Below are 16582 nucleotides of genomic sequence, written 5' to 3' on the forward strand. Positions count from 1 at the left end.
TAGCAGGATTATTCATAATAACCCGAAAATGAAAACAATCTGAAGGTCCATCAGAAGGTGGAAATGAGGCTGGGTGCAGTGGGTCATGCCTGTAATCCCAGCACTTCAGGAGGCCAAGGCAGGAGGATTGCTTGAGGCCAGGAGTTGAATGCCAGCCTGGACAACGTAGTGAGACTCCATCTTGAAAAAAATTTTTAAAAATTGCTGGGTGTGGTGGCACATGCCTGTGGTCCCAGCCACTGGGGAGGCTGAGGTGGGAGAATTGCTGGAGCCCAGGAGTTTGAGGCTACATTGAGCTATGATTGTGCCACTGCACTTCAACCTGGTCAAAGAGCAAGAACCTGTCTTTAAAAAAAAAAAAAGTGGAAATAGGCCAGGAGTGGTGGTGTGCCCTTCTAATCCCAGCTGCTTGGGAGGCTGAGGTGGGAGGATCACTTAAGCCTGCCAGTGGGAGGCTACCATGCACCATGACAGTGCCTGTAAACAGCCACTGCACTCCAGGCAACATAGTGAGACCCCCCCCCCACCCCAAAACAAAAGTTACAATAAAAAGTTGGGAGCTGGGGCAGGTGCAGTGGCTCATGTCTACAATCCCAGCACTTCGAGAGGCTAAGGTGGGTGGATTACTTGAGGTCAGGAGTTTGAGACTAACCTGGTCAACACGGCAAAACCCGTCTCTACTAAAAATACAAAAATTAGCTGGGCGTGGTGACGGGTGCCTCAGCAGGAGAATCACTTGACCATGGGAAGTGGAGGTTGCAGTGAGCAGAGATTACACCACTGCAGAGCGAGACTCTGTCTCAAAAAAAAAAAAAAAAAAGGCCGGGCGTGGTGGCTCACGCCTGTAATCCCAGCACTTTGGGAGGCCGAGGCGGGTGGATCACGAGGTCAGGAGATCAAGACCACGGTGAAACCCCGTCTCTACTAAAAATACAAAAAAAAAATTAGCCAGGCGCGGTGGCGGGCGCCTGTAGTCCCAGCTACTCCGGAGGCTGAGGCAGGAGAATGGTGTGAACCTGGGAGGCGGAGCTTGCAGTGAGCCGAGATCGCACCACTGCACTCCAGCCTGGGCGACAGAGCGAGACTCTGTCTCAAAAAAAAAAAAAAAAAAAAAAAAAAAAATATATATATATATATATATAAAATTAGCTGGGTGTGGTGACAGATGCCTGTAATCTCAGCTACTCGGGAGGCTGAGGCAGGAGAATCGCTTGAACCCAGCAGGCAGAGGTTGCAGTGAGCCGAGATCACGTCACTGTACTCCAGCCCGGCAACAAGAGTGAAACTCTGTCTCACAAAAAATTTGGAAGCAACCCAGTTGCCCATCATTTGACGAATGGAAAAAAATAATCTGTACAGTGGAGTGCTTTTCAGCTATAAAAAGGAATGAGGTGCTGATACATGCTAGATGTGGATGAACTCCAAAGACTTTATGCTAAGTCAAAGAAGCCAGACAAAAGACCATATATTGTATGATTTCGTTTCTATGAAGTGCCCAGAAAAGGCAAATCCATAGAGACAGACATAGATGAGTAGTTGCCAAGAGCTGGTGGGAGAGGGAAAAGAGTGAGCATGAGTGGCTATAGGGCTTCTTTTGGGGTGATAGAAATGTTCTGTAGTTGGCCGGGCACGGTGGCTCACGCCTGTAATCCCAGCACTTTGGGAGGCTGAGGCGGGCGGATCACGAGGTCAGGAGATCGAGACCATCCTGGCTAACATGGTGAAACCCCGTTTCTACTAAAAAAAAAAAAAAATACAAAAAATTATCCGGGCGTGGTGGCGGGTGCCTGTAGTCCCAGCTACTTGGGAGGCTGAGGCAGGAGAATGGCATGAACCCAGGACGCAGAGCTTACAGTGAGCCCGGATGGCGCCACTGCACTCCAGCCTGGGCGAGAGAGCGAGATTCTGTCTCAAAAAAAAAAAAAGTTCTGTAGTTAGTGGTCGTGGATGTACAACTTTGTGAATATACTAAAACCACTGAATTGTGCACTTTAAATGGGTGAATTATATGGCAGATGTATTATATCATTAAAGTTATTAAATCTTTCATGTTTTCTTTCAGTACTTTGAGCTTTTATTTTTACTTCTATGGTCCATCTGGAATTCATTTTGACTTAATAAGTGACGGCAGAAATTAAAAAAAAAAAAAAAAATAGAGGTTGGTCTTGCTGTGTTGCCCAGGCTGGTCTAGAACTCTTGGCCTCAAGTGTTCCTCCCAACTTGGCCTCCAAAGCACTGGGGTTACAAACATGAGCTCCTGTGCCCTGCTGGAAATTAACCGTTTTTGTTTTTGTTTTTGCTTTTCGAGAGTTGAGGGGTCTCCCTACGTTACCTAGGCCGGCCTCGAACTCCTGAGCTCGAGGGAGCCTCCTCCTGCCTGGATCTCCCTCCCGAAGTGCTGGGATTACAGGTGTGAGCAGCCATGCTTGGTCTGGAAATTTATTTTAACATTGTAGCTTTATATTAATGTTCTTTAATATTTGATGAATTTCCTCACTTTTTTCAAAATTTCCTTGGCTATTTATGTACACTAACTTTTCCACATGAATTTTATTTTTTTTTTTTTTATTTTTTTTTTTTTTGAGACGGAGTCTCGCTCTGTCACCCAGGCTGGAGTGCAGTGGCGCGATCTCGGCTCACTGCAAGCTCCGCCTCCCGGGTTCACGCCATTCTCCTGCCTCAGCCTCTCCGAGTAGCTGGGACTACAGGCGCCCGCCACCACGCCCGGCTAATTTTTTGTATTTTTAGTAGAGACGGGGTTTCACCGCGGTCTCGATCTCCTGACCTCGGGATCCACCCGCCTCGGCCTCCCAAAGTGCTGGGATTACAAGCGTGAGCCACCGCGCCCGGCCTTCCACATGAATTTTAGAATGAGAATAGTTTAAAAATATGTTTGAGATTTTGTAAATGTGTTTATGTTTCTCGGGAGGTTTTAAGTGTTTTTTTATAATGCAGTGTTTTGTTTTGAGACAGAGTCTCGCTCTTGCCGAGGCTGGAGTGCAGAGATGCGGTTTCAGCTCACTGAACCTCTGCCTCCCAGGTTCAAGCGATTCTAGTGCGTTGGTCTCGTGAGTAGCTAAGATTACAGGTGTGCACCCCCATGCTCAGCTAATGTTTGTATTTTTAGTAGAGATGGTTTTCACCATTTTGGCCAGGCTGGTCTCAAACCCCTGACCTCAGCTGATCTGCCTGCCTTGGCTTCTCAAAGTGCTAGAATTACAGGCGTGAGCCACGTCACCCAGCCTGTAATGTAACTTTTGTAAATTTTTTTTTTTTTTTTTTTTGAGACAGAGTCTTGCTATGTGGCCCAGGCTGGAGTGCAGTGGTGCTATCTCGGCTCACTGCACAGTCCGCCTCCTGGGTTCACTCCATTCTCCTGCCTCAGCCTCCTGAGTAGCTGGGACCACAGGCACCCGCCACTACACCCGGCTAATTTTTTGTATTTTCAATAGAGACTGTGTTTCACCGTGTTAGCCAGGATGGTCTCGATCTCCTGACCTCGTGATCTGCCCGCCTCGGCCTCCCAAAGTGCTGGGATTACAGGCGTGAGCCACCGCGCCCAGCCTAACCTTTGTAAGTAGTTTTTTTTTTTTTTTTTTTTTTGAGACGGAGTCTCGCTCTGTCACCCAGGCTGGAGTGCAGTGGCGCAATCTCGGCTCACTGCAAGCTCCGCCTCCCGGGTTCATGCCATTCTCCTGCCTCAGCCTCTCCGAGTAGCTGGGACTACAGGCGCCCGCCACCACGCCCGGCTAATTTTTTGTATTTTTAGTAGAGACGGGGTTTCACCGTGGTCTCGATCTCCTGACCTCGTGATCCGCCCGCTTCGGCCTCCCAAAGTGCTGGGATTACAAGCGTGAGCCACCGCGCCCGGCCTTGTAAGTAGTTTTATAAGTAGGGTATTTTGTAGATAGACTATTGATATATACATTCCAGTATGCAAACAATACAGAGGTATATCTGATGAAAAACTCATCTCCCGCTGACATGCCTCAGACAACACTCCTCCTGGTGGCAAGTCCATTAGCCAGTTTTTGGGTGTCCTTGCAGAGATCTGCCTGGCATATGAGAATAGCTATGCGTGTGTGCATCACATAAACTTTATGTATATGCATCTGAATACCATGGTAGTGTGTGCAAACCACTGTTCTACCTCTAGTGTTTTTTCTTTGTGTTAGAGGTAATTCAGCATCAGCACACATTACACGGCATTGTCCCATTTCTCTGTAATCCCATGCTTTCCAAGTGTTACGTTATGTCTGTAGTTTACTTGTTAGCCCTCTGCTTGTGAGTGTGTAGCGTATATAACAGTCTTAAGTGGGTTATTTAATGACAGTCTTTGGCCCTAGTAGTGTTTCAAAGTTTTCTTAAAGACGTTGCCAAAAAAGAAAAAAAAGGAAAGATTTTGCTTTCTTGGTAAATGCATTCTTAATTGTTTAGTTTTTGTTCCTGGGGTCTCTTATGTCATATTTTCTAACTAGTTTTCTGTATATAGGACGGGTGTTGATTTTTGTGTTCTACCATCTTACTGAATGCTTTTTTTTTGAGACGGAGTTTCACTCTTGTTCCCCAGGCTGGAGTGCAATGGCAGCATCTTGGCGTACCACAACCTCCGCCTCCTGGGTTCAAGCGATTCTCCTGCCTCAGCATCCCAAGTAGCTGGGATTACAGGCATGCACCACAACACCTGGCTAATTTTATATTTTTAGAAGAGATGGAGTTTCTCCATGTTGGTCAGGCAGGTCCCAAACTCCCAACCTCAGGTGATCCGCCCACTTCAGCCTCCCAAAGTGCCGGGATTACAGGTGTGAGCCACCGCACCCAGCTTTTTAAATTTCTTTTAAAGACAGGGTCTCACTTTGTCACCCAGGCTAGAGTGCAGTGGTGTGATCTCGGCTCACTGCAGCCTTTACCCTCTGGGCTCAAGTGATCCTTCTGCCTCAGGTATCTCAAGTAGCTGGAACTACAGGTGCGTGCCACCATGTCCACCTAAGTTTTTGTGTTTTTGGGAGGGATGGGGTTTCACCAGTTTGCCCATGCTTGTTTCAAAATCCTGGGCTCAAGCAATCTGCCTGCTTCAGCCTCCTAGAGTGCTGGGATTACAGGCGTGAGCCACTGCCCTAGGCCTTATTCTTTAAAATAATCTCCCTCTTGAAAAATGAAAGTCTTTTCTCAAAAAATTTCTTCCCAGGTTTGTGAAGCAGCACAGTGGCCCCTTCTGGCTCTCACCTTGTACCTCGTCCTTGTTTGCCTCGAGCATGGGACCTTGTCTGCGTTTGTGCCTCAGGCCCCCTCCCTCTGTATTTGTTGGGTCCACTTAGCTTAGTCATTGGGCCTTGGGTCCTCAGAGGCCCCTAGAGTGAATTCCTCATCCGACGTGTCCATACCAGCTTTCAAGTGACCTCAACATTGATAGCAGGGAAAACATTAGCACTTTTGTGACAGCCTCATTTTTTCCCCCCTGAGTTGGAATCTCACTGTGTCACCCTGGCTGGGATTACAGGTGCATGCCACCACACCCAGCTAATTTTTGTATTTTTAGTAGAGACAGGGTTTCACCGTGTTGGCCAGGCTGGTCTCGAACTCCTGACTTTGTGATCCACCTGACTTGGCCTACCAAAGTGCTGGGATAACAGGTGTGAGCCACCGTGCCGGGCAGGCTCATATTTTTTTATAATTTAATATCTGTTTTGAATAAATAAATATGGTTTGATTAAAAAGCCAAAACCATGTGAACAGGTAAACCTTGAGAAGCCTTGCTGGTGTTCAGAGTACCTGCTGCCTTCATAATCAAAATTAGTTGCCTGTGGGTCCTGCCACTACTTAATTGTATGACTGTAGTAAGCGCAGATATGTACATATTCCCTCAGGGATGCACCCTTTTCTGTGTTCTGTTACTCACTACATAGCTCGTGGAGAGCTTGCTGTGTTCATATATAGTTTGCTGCTCCTTCGCTTTCTGTAGACACTGTGAAATGCTGTTCATATCTTTTGCCCCAGGTTTTTCTTGACTGGCTTTCTATTTTTTCTTTTTTTTGGGACAGTGTCTTACTCTGTCACCCAGACTGGAGTGCAGTGGCGTGATCTCAGCTCAGTGCAACCTCTGCCTCTCGGGTTCAAGCGATTCTCCTGTTTCAGCCTCCCAAAGTGCTGGTATTACAACCGTGCGCTGCTGTGCACGGCTTCTGTTTTATTTTTTGGTTTGATTCTGTCAGTTGTTGAGAGAGGAGTGTTAAGATCTCCAGCTGTGATTGTGGAATTGTTTTGTTTTTAATTCTTTCCATTTTAACTTCATATATTTTGAAGCTCTGTTATTAGGCAAATACACACTTGTGATTACATCTTCCTGATGAATTGTTCATTGTAGTATTCTGAAATATCCTTCTTTTTTCCTAATAATATTTTTTATTTTGAAATGTATTTTACTTGATATTAATAGAGCCACTCCAGCCTTCTTAAACACACTTTTTGGATGGTATGTATTTTTCCATTCATTTGTCTTAAGTGTATCTTTTTCTTTATGTTTAAAGTGTCTTGTAGATACCATATAATTAGGTCTTTATCAATTCTGACAATCCTTGCCTTATAATTAGAGTTCAGTCCATTAATATAAGAGTAAATATTGATGTGGCTGGATTTATTGCTACCATTTTATTATTTGCCTTTTATTTGTCCTTTCGAATTTTTTCCCTGTTTTTCCTTTCCTTATCGATGAAATATATTTGAGATTTCAATTGTGGTTTATCTAATGCTTTTTAAAGCTATTCTTCTTTGAATCATTATTTTAGTGGTTACTCTGGTGTTTGAAATATGCACCCTTGGCCAGGTGCGGTAGCTCACTCCTGTAATCCCCCCACTTTGGGAGGCTGAGGCAGGAGGATCCCTTGAGCCCCAGAGTTTGAGACCAGCCTGGGCAACATGGAGAAACCCCACTTCTACTAAAAATATAAAAATTAGCCTGGCATGGTGATGTGCATCTGTAGTCCCAGCTACTCGGGAGGCTGAGGCCTGAGAATGGCTTGAACTGGGAGGCGGAGTTTCCAGTGAGCTGAGATTGTGCCAGTGCACTCCAGCCTGGGCAACAAAGTGAGAGTGCGTCTCAAACAAACAAACAAAAAAGTCTGGGTGCGGTGGCTCACACCTGTAATCCCAGCACTTTGGGAGGCCGATGTGGGCGGATCACCTGAGGTCGGGAGTTAGAGACCAGCCTGACCAACATGGAAAAACCCCGTCTCTACAAAAAATACAAAATCAGGCAGGCGTGGGGGCACATGCTTGTAATCCCAGCTACTGGGGAGGCTGAGGCAGGAGAATCGCTTGAACCCAGGAGGAGGAGGATAGGGGGAGCCGAGATCGCGCCATTGCACTCTAGCCTGGGCAACAAGAGGGAAACTCCATCTCAAAAAATAAAAAGTTTGTAAAGAGTAGCTTTTCTGATAGATACTTTGGCATACCAAGAAATATGGATGTTCCTGTCTTCAAAGAGTGTTACTGAGAAATACAAGCTTGTCCTTGCCCTAATTTGGTGAGATTAATTATACATTAACCAAAAAATTAACAGTGGGGAATGTCATATGCTGGCATATAGCAGCAGTTTCAAATGAGCAGCACAGGCTGGGCGTGGTGGCTCAGACCTGTAATCCCAGCAGCTTTGGGAGGCTAAGGTGGGAAGATCGCTTGAGACCAGGAGCTTAATTTAAGACCAGCCTGGTCAACATGGAAACACCCTGTCTCTAGGAAAAAAAAAAAAAAAAAAATTTAGTCCTCTGTGATGGTGCTTACCTGCAGTCCCAGCTGTTCAGGAGAGTAAACCAGGAAGGTCCCTTGAGCCCAGGAGTTTCAAGACTGCAGTGAGCCATGACTGTACCACTGCACTCCAGCCTGGGTGACAGAGCAAGCCCTTTTCTAATAAAGAAATAGTAAATACATGAATAAATCTTTTTTTTTTTTTTTTTTGAGACGGAGTTTCATTCTTGTCGCCCAGGCTGCTGGAGTGTAGTGGCACAATGTCGGCTCACCGCAACCTCTGCCTCCTGGGTTCAAGGGATTCTCCTGCCTCAGCCTCCCCAGTAGCGGGGATTACAGGCACCCAGTGCCATGCCAGGCTAATTTTTGTATTTTTAGTAGAGATGGGGTTTCACCTTGTTGGTCAGACTGGTCTTGAACTCCTGACCTCAGGTGATCCACCCACCTCGGCCTCCCAAAGTGCTGGGATTATAGGTGTGAACCACTGCTCCTGGCCAATATAAAATTTTTTTAAATGGGCGGCTTAAAAAGTAAGTGCAGTGAATTCATAGGAAGAGATTATTGTGAACTGCTGGGGCCAGGGAGGCTTTAATGGGAGAGAGGGCCTGCAGTGGGTCCTGCAGCAACTCGGATGGGAAGGAGTCCCAGTTACTGGGACTGCAGCTGCAGAGTGGAGGAGCTGCATGGGCACTGGCAGTAGTGGGTAGGGATGTGGGGGGTGGAAGGGGAGGGGCGTGTGGTGTCACATTCAAACTATCATTGCTTCCCACTTTGCGCGACCCCAAACCACCAGATAGTTTAAGAGTAAGACCTTGTAGCCTGACATTGAGGTTTGTGGTTTTTCCTTTAGGGTGTAGGAGAAACACAAAGACGGAAATTGTGCAGCTAGGGTGTTTGGTATCTGGTTCAGGCAGATTTATTTCTCTAGTGGTTTATTTTTTTTTTTTTAATTTTTAATTTTTTTTTTGAGACAGCCTGGCTCCATCTCCCACCCTGAAATGCAGTGGCGTGATCTTGGCTCAGTGCAACCTCTGCCTTGCAGGCTCAAGTGATCCTCCCAAGTAGCTGGGACTGCAGGCACGCACCACCACACCTGGCTATTTTTTGTAGAGATGGGGTTTTGCCATGTTACCCAGGCTGATCTCAAACTCCTGAGCTGAAGCGACCCTCTGGCCTTGGCCTCCCAAAGTGCTGGGATTACAGGCATGAGCCACTGTACCTGACCTAGTGGTTAAAAGTTGTTGTAGAAGCTGGGCGCGGTGGCTCACGCCTGTAATCCCAGCACTTTGGGAGGCTGAGGTGGGCAGATCACGAGGTCAGGAGATCAAGACCATCCTGGCTAACACGGGGAAACCCTGTCTCTACTAAAAACACAAAAAATTAGCCGGGCGTGGTGGCGGGCACCTGTAGTCTCCGGAGGCTGAGGCAGGAGAATGGCGTGAACCTGGGAGTCAGAGCTTGCAGTGAGCCGAGATGGCGCCACTGCACTCCAGCCTGGGTGACATAGCGAGACTCTCTCAAAAAAAAAAAAAAAAAAAAAAGTTGTTGTGGAAAGTTTGCATAACCTGAAATCAAATCTGCTTTTAAGAATGCTTCAATTCAATTAATGTTGTCTTGGCATTATGATACAAAGTCTTGCAGTTCTTGCTGGAAATATAGATTTCTTATTTTTTTCTTTTTCCCGACTGTGAGGACTTCTATATTCTCCTCCCATAATGAATATTATATTAAATCCTTTCAAAAATATAGGCTGGGTGTGGTGGCTTGTGCCTGTAATCCCAGCACTTTGGGAGGCTGAGGCAGATGGATCACAAGGTCAGGAGTTTGAGACCAGCCTGGCCAACATGGTGAAACCCTGTCTCTACTTAAAAAAAAAAAAAAAAAAAATTAGCCAGGCACGGTGGTGTGCACCTGCCATGCCAGCTACTTGCGAGGCTGAGGCAGGAGAATTGCTTGAACCTGGGAGGCAGAGGTTGCAGTGAGCTGAGATCACGCCATTTCACTCCAGCTCTGGGCAACAAAGCAAGACCGTCTGGAGGAAAAAAAAAAATTCTGCGTATTAATTGGGGAATAACCAAAAAGACTAGAAAAATGAAACATGGGGAAATCATGTTTAATCTTAGAGTGAGGAAGGCATTTACAACCAAAAGACTAATTTCCTTTTTTTTTTTTGAAATGGAGTCTCGCTCTGTCGCCCAGGCTGGAGTGCAGTGGCGCGAGCTTAGCTTGCTGCTAACTCTGCCTCCTGGGTTCACGCCATTCTCCTGCCTCAGCCTCCCGAGTAGCTGGGACTACAGGCGCCCACAACCACGCCTGGCTAATTTTTTGTATTTTTAGTAGAGATGGAGTTTCACCGTGTTAGCCAGGATGGTCTCGATCTCCTGACCTTGTGATCCGCCCGCCTCGGCCTCCCAAAGTGCTGGGATTATAGGTGTGAGCCACTGCACCTGGCGACTAATTTCCTTAATGTATAAAAAGCTCTTACAAATCAATAAGAAGATTTAAAATGTAGTAGAAAAATCATCACAGGATACCAACAGTCCCTTAACAAAAAAGGAAATAGGAAAGATTTTAAAATACGGGACAGTGCTCAGTTTTGCTTATAATAAGAGAAATGTAAGTGAAAACTACAGTGAAAATTTTATCTGACCAATAGGCAAAGATCCAAGAGTTTCATCTCAACATTGACTTGGCAGGAATGTAGGATGATAGGCACTTTAGTACACTGCTGTGGGAAAGTAAACTGATAGGATCTCTGTGGAGTGTGACTTGGCAGTATCTGCCGCTTCTTAAAATATGTAACCTTAGGCTGGGCGTGGTGTCTCACGGCTCTAATCCCAGTGCTTGGGAGGCAGAGGCCGGGGGATCACTTGAGCTCAGGAGTTTGAGACTATCCTGGGCAACATGGTGAATCCCTGTCTCTACAGAAAACACAAAAATTAGCCGGGTGTGGTGGCATGAGCCTGTAGTCTCAGCTACTCGGAAGGTTGAGGTGGGAGGATCAATTGAATTCGGGGGGTCGAGGCTGCTGTGAGCCCAGATCACTCTACTGCACTTCAGCCTGGGCGACAGAGTGAGACCCAGAATCAAAAAAAAAAAAAAAAAAAAAAAATTAGCTAGGAGTGGTATTACACGCCTGTAGTCCCAGCTACTCAGGAGGCTGAGGTGGGAGGATCACCTGAGCCCGGGAAGGTCGAGGCTGCAGTGAGCTGTGATTGTGCCATTGTGATCCAACCCGGACAACAGAGTGAGACCCTGTCTCAAAATAGTAGTAATTTATACCAGCCACAGTTATTACTGTGGTGTTTCCTGATGGTGCGCTTTCTGTTTTCTGTCGTTCCTTGTGTTTATTCATTGGAATTCTGCTGTGATGAAGAGCTGCTGCTCCTCCTCTGTTTAAGTGTACTCCGATGTTTGCTTATTCGCCAGGTCACAGCTTACAATCCATTATTGTCGTTAGTTATTTCGCCGCACAGATTGTCCTAGATTCTGCCACTGGGAGCCCTTCTGGCTGGGCTGTGTGTTCTCCCGACACACCCCGTCCTTTCTCGTCCTTCTGCACACCACAGGGTGTCCTAGGCTCCTCTGTGTGCTCCACAGGGATCTCTGCTTCCTGTTTTTGGAGGGAGGTATTCACAAACCAAGATCTGGCTGCCAGGTAGGGTGACCAACCGTCCTAGTTTGCCAGGACAAAGGCTTTCCCTGGGACGTGGGACTTCAGAGTGCTGAAACTGGAACACCTTTTGGTCTTTGCTCTCTGTAGCCTAAGTGGGGGGTCCTCGTGCCTGGGCCCTGTCACGCATCAGTGGACAGAGCTGGGAAATTGTGTGTGTGTAAATGTTCCGGTATTGATTTCTGCATCCAGTCTGTACACATGGGAAAGATCGTGAGCCTGTACTGATGCCTGCACCTCCAATGCCGCACCATAGGGTTTATTCCTGCCCCCTTCCTTATCAGTGACTTTTCTTCAACTGTGAGGACCCCAACTCAGTAGCCACAGTGAGCTTGTCCGCTTGATCTTGGCACATGCGTAAATCGGGCTCAGACCTGCTGACCCCGCAGTGGACACATCTGCCCGAGGCCGGTGATGGTGTGCTGTCCTCTGAGGTTAGTTTTACAGTCACAGTCAAAGTGCCATTTTCTGAAGTCTCTTAGGTTAGTTCTTCTTTCAGAGTGGTGATGTCATCGTCACAGCTATGCATATTTGCTGTTTGTATTTCATTTTGTGTTCCTGTGTGCCCTGTTTTGTTCTCATGGTTTCTTTTTCTTTTCTTTTTTTTTTCTTTTTTGAGACAGAGTCTCACTCTGTCGCCAAGTCTGGAGTACGGTGGTGCGATCTCGGCTCACTGCAACCTCCACCTCCTGTGTTCGAGTAATCTTTCCACCTCGGCCTCCCGAGTAGCTGATAATTACAAGTGCGCCACCACATCTGGCCAATTAATGGTTTGTTTTTTGAGTATGAGAAACCTGACCATGGTTCTAAGACATACGAAAAGATGTATGTGGAAGTGTCATGTTCCCTCAGCTCTGCCAGCCCTCTCCCCTTCCCGCTTTCTTTCCATTCTCTGTACATATACTGGTTGGGGGTTGAATTGTGTCTCCCCACAAAAGATGTTGAAGCCCCAACTCTCAGTACCTGTGAATGTGACCATATTTGGAAATAGGGTCTTTGCAGGTGATCAAGTTGAGTTCACTTGGGTGGGGCCTAATCCAGTATGACTGTGTCCTTATAAAATGGGGACATTTGAACAGACAGACATGTGTAGAGGGAGAAGGGCGGACGTCCTGGAGGGAAGACACAGGGAGAAGACGACCACCCACAAGCCAAGCAACGCCAGAGGCTGCAGAGGCTGAGAGAGGCGCAAACAGACCGTCCCTCCTAGCCTCAGGAGGAACCAGCCCTACTGGCACCTTGATCTTGGGCTTCTTGCTTCCAGGACTGTGAGAGAATAAGTGTCTGTTACTTTAAGCTACCGGGTTTGTGCCACGGGGAGCTTAATACACACCTCCTGTAGGTAACCAAGCTGTGGGGTTTGAAGGCTGGGCACAGTGGCCCATACCTGTCATCCCAGTTCTTTAAGAGGCCACAGTGGGAGGATTGCTTGAGTCCAGGAGTTCAAGACCAGGCTGGGCAACAAAGAGAAACCTTGTCTCTATTTTTATTTTTTTTAAAAAAGAGGCCAGGTATGGTGGCTCACGTCTGTAATCCCAGCACTTTGGGAGGCCAAGGTGGGCGGATCCCTGGAAGTCAGGAGTTGGAGACCAGCATGGCCAACATGGTGAAACCATGTCTCTTTTAAAAATAAAAGCCAGGCGTGGTGGTGCACGCCTGTAATCCCAGCTACTAGGGCGGGTGAGGCAGGAGAATCACCTGAACCCAGGAGGTGGAGGTTGCAATGAGCCGAGATCATGCCACTGCACTCCAGCCTGGATGACAGAGCGAGACTGTGTCTCATCAAAAAGGGAAAGATATGTTCACATCCTGATCCCTGGTACCTGTGAGTGTGAGCTTATTTGGGTCATTTCAGATGTATCAGGTTGTGATGAGGTTACACTGCATGGGGGTGGGGCCTAACTCCAGTATTCCTGGTACCTGGTATGCGTTTAAGAAGAGGGAAATTTGGACACAGCCAGGACTCACATAGAGAAGAGCTTGCCATGTGACAAGAGGCAGAGCCTGGAGGGTTTGCAAAGCATGAAACACCAAGGATGCCGGCTACTGCCAGAAGCTGGGGAGAGGTGCGGGATGGACTCTCCCTCGGCACCTCCAGTGGGAACCACCCCTGCCCAGAACCTGGGACCTTTTTTTTTTTTTTTTTTTTTTTGAGACAGGGTCTCGCTCTCTCACCCAGGCTGAAGTGCAGAAGTGCGGTAGTGTGATCTTGGCTCACTACAGCCTTAACATCCTGGGCTCAAGCGATCTTCCCACCTCGGGCTCACAAGTAGCTGGGACTACAGGTGCACACCACTACACCTGGCTAATTTTTGTGTTTTTTTGCAGAGATGGAGTCTCACTTTCTTGCCCAGGCTGGTCTTAAACCCCTGGGCTCAAGTGATTCTCCTGCCTTGGCCTCCCAAAGTGCTGGGATTACAGGTGTGAGGTACTGTGCCTGGCCCAGAACTGTGGACCTTTTTGAAACTGCTGGTTTGTGGTGCTGTGTTTCAGTAGCCCTAGGAAACAAAATACACAGTCACATCAGTTTCTGGTTTATCCTTTTTGTGTTTCTTTTACACAAATGATGAGAAACACTGATATGCTCTGCGGGCAAGTGGTGGCACTTGGACACTTCCCTCCTGTGCCCCCAGGGCTGGCTGTGCTTTGGAAGGAGGCACAGCGACTTCAGCACCCTGGTTTAATGTAGACTGTTCGCAAACTCCTCTAATGCCAAATACCTAATTCCAGAAGAAATGTCCCGGGATTTTTTTTTTTTAACTGTACGAATAAAGTGAATAATGCAATTACATAGGCCCAAATAACTGAATATTTACATGGTTTGGAATTTGAATACTTTCTGAATTGTGGTAGATGTTTTTAAGGTATCTGCATAGAGATAAAGAAAGGCTAGGGTTGGCCGGGCATGGTGGCTCACGCCTGTAATCCCAGCACTTTGGGAGACCTAGGTGGGTGGATCACATGAGGTCAATAGTTCGAGACCAACCTGACCAATAAGGTGAAACTTCGTCTCTACTAAAAATACAAAAATCAGGCGTGGTGACAGGTGCCTGTAATCCCAGCTACTTGGGAGGCTGAAACAGGAGAATCGCCTGAATCCGGGAGATGGAGGTTGCAGTGAGCCAAGATCACTGCACTCCAGCCTGGGCGACAGAGCGAGACTCCATCTCAAAAAAACAAAAAACAAAAGGCCAGGTTTGTGCTGTTTGTAAGTCCAGGAATAAGCCTAAAGAATAGGCAAGTTTTGGCTGGGCACGGTGGCTCATGCCTGTAATCCCAGCACTTAGGGAGGCTGAGGTGGGCAGATCGCCTGAGGTCAGGAGTTCGAGACCAGCCTGGCCAACATGGTGAAACCCTGTCTCTACTAAAAATACAAAAATTAGCTGAGTGTGGTGGCAGGCGCCTGTAAACCCAGCTACTCGGGAGGCTGAGGCAGGAGAATCATTTGAACCCTGGAGGTGGAGGTTGCAATGAGCCAAGATCGCACCATTGCACTGCAGCCTGGGCAAGAAGAGCGAGACTTCATCTCCAAAAAAAAAAAAAAAAATAGAATAGGCAAGTTTTTGTACCTTTTAGGAGCATGAAAGTTGATATGTTAATTTTTTTTTTTTTTGAGGCAGAATCTTACTCTGTCACCCGGCCTAAAGTGCAATGGTGCGATCTCAGCTCACTGCAACCTCCACTTCCTGGGTTCAAGCCATTCCCCTGCCTCAGCCTCCCAAGTAGCTGGGATTACAGGTGCCTGCCACCATACCCGGCTGTTGTATTTTTCGTACAGATGGGGTTTCTCCATGTTGGCCAGGCTGGTCTCTAACTCCTGACCTCATGTGATCCGCCTGCTTCAGCCTCCCAAAGTGCTGGGTTTACAGGCATGAGCCACCGCCCCCCTGGCTGATATGCTAATTTTTAAAACCTTGATTCCTGGATATTCTGTGTCCTTCCTTTCTACTCGTTACAAATTTGTGAAGAACAGGAGAGGCTCCCAGTGAGATGCGGTTCATTTAGGCCTAGACTTTGACACGGTGTGGCTGGCTGGCCACATATCTTTGACGCCATGATGTATTGCAAATCTACTGACCAAGGCAGTGTCCTGGTGTGTGGTCCCTGGGGTCAGTGGGTGATGGTGTTGGGTCGGTCCTGTCCTGTGTTGGAGTGAAAGTGTCTATGGTTTCTGGGGTTGTATCGGTGAACTGCGTGCGGCTGGGGACACATTGGCTGCTTTCCTCCCTCGCTGGGCTCTGCCGGCGACTTTCTCAGCCCACTGGACTGAGCAGGAAGTTACAGAAGACAAGTCTCCTTCCTAGTTACAAGGTAGAACCCATCGTCAGCTGTTTTTCAGTTTTTGTTTTGTTTTGTTTTGTTTTGTTTTTTTGTTTTTTTTTTTGAGACGGAGTCTCGCTCTGTCGCCCAGGCTGGAGTGCAGTGGCGCGATCTCGGCTCACTGCAAGCTCCGCCTCCCGGGTTCACGCCATTCTCCTGCCTCAGCCTCTCCGAGTAGCTGGGACTACAGGCGCCCGCCACCATGCCCATCTAATTTTTTTGTATTTTTAGTAGAGACGGGGTTTCACCGTGGTCTCGATCTCCTGACCTCGTGATCCGCCCGCCTCGGCCTCCCAAAGTGCTGGGATTACAAGCGTCAGCCACCGCGCCCAGCTGTTTTTCAGTTTTTAAAGTACACACATTTTTTTAAAAAAATCTGTTTTGGATGAAAAAGCAATGGAAAAGAATCAGCTTTTAGAAGATGATGAGACAGTTTGAGAATATTAACATTTAAATATTTGGATCCCTTTTGGGAGGATTTTTTTTTTCTTGACTGTCAAGAGCAAGGAAGTGTGGCCCATCAGGGGCTTTTGCAGGGGCTGCGAGGGTCGAGACAGGTTTGAGTTTGGTGGGTTGATGCGAGGTCTCACCTGTGAGGCGAATGTGGGAAGTGCTGTCAGCAGGCATCTGCCAGCTGGGCATGGTGGCTCACGCCTGTCATCCCAGCTCTTTGTAAGGCGAAGGCGGGAGGATGGTTTCAGCCCAGGAGTTCAAGACCAGTCTTGGCAACATAGCAAAACCCCATTTCTACAAAAAATTTTTAAAAAATTATGGGGGCATGGTGGTCTGTGCCTGTGGTCCCAGCTGCTCGTGAGGTGGAGGCTGGAGCATCGCTTGAGCCCAGGA

The 16582-nt window shown here is 47.5% G+C and overlaps 1 protein-coding gene across 1 annotated transcript in view; it reads left to right on the forward strand.

Moving 5' to 3' along the window:
- TRAP1 (TNF receptor associated protein 1) overlaps nt 1-16582 on the forward strand; it is a 63956-nt gene that overhangs the window by 11904 nt on the left and 35470 nt on the right. The window lies entirely within an intron of this gene.

The sequence above is a fragment of the Symphalangus syndactylus genome, chromosome 14 (genome assembly GCF_028878055.3).
Source record: "Symphalangus syndactylus isolate Jambi chromosome 14, NHGRI_mSymSyn1-v2.1_pri, whole genome shotgun sequence".
Classification (NCBI taxonomy): domain Eukaryota; kingdom Metazoa; phylum Chordata; class Mammalia; order Primates; family Hylobatidae; genus Symphalangus; species Symphalangus syndactylus.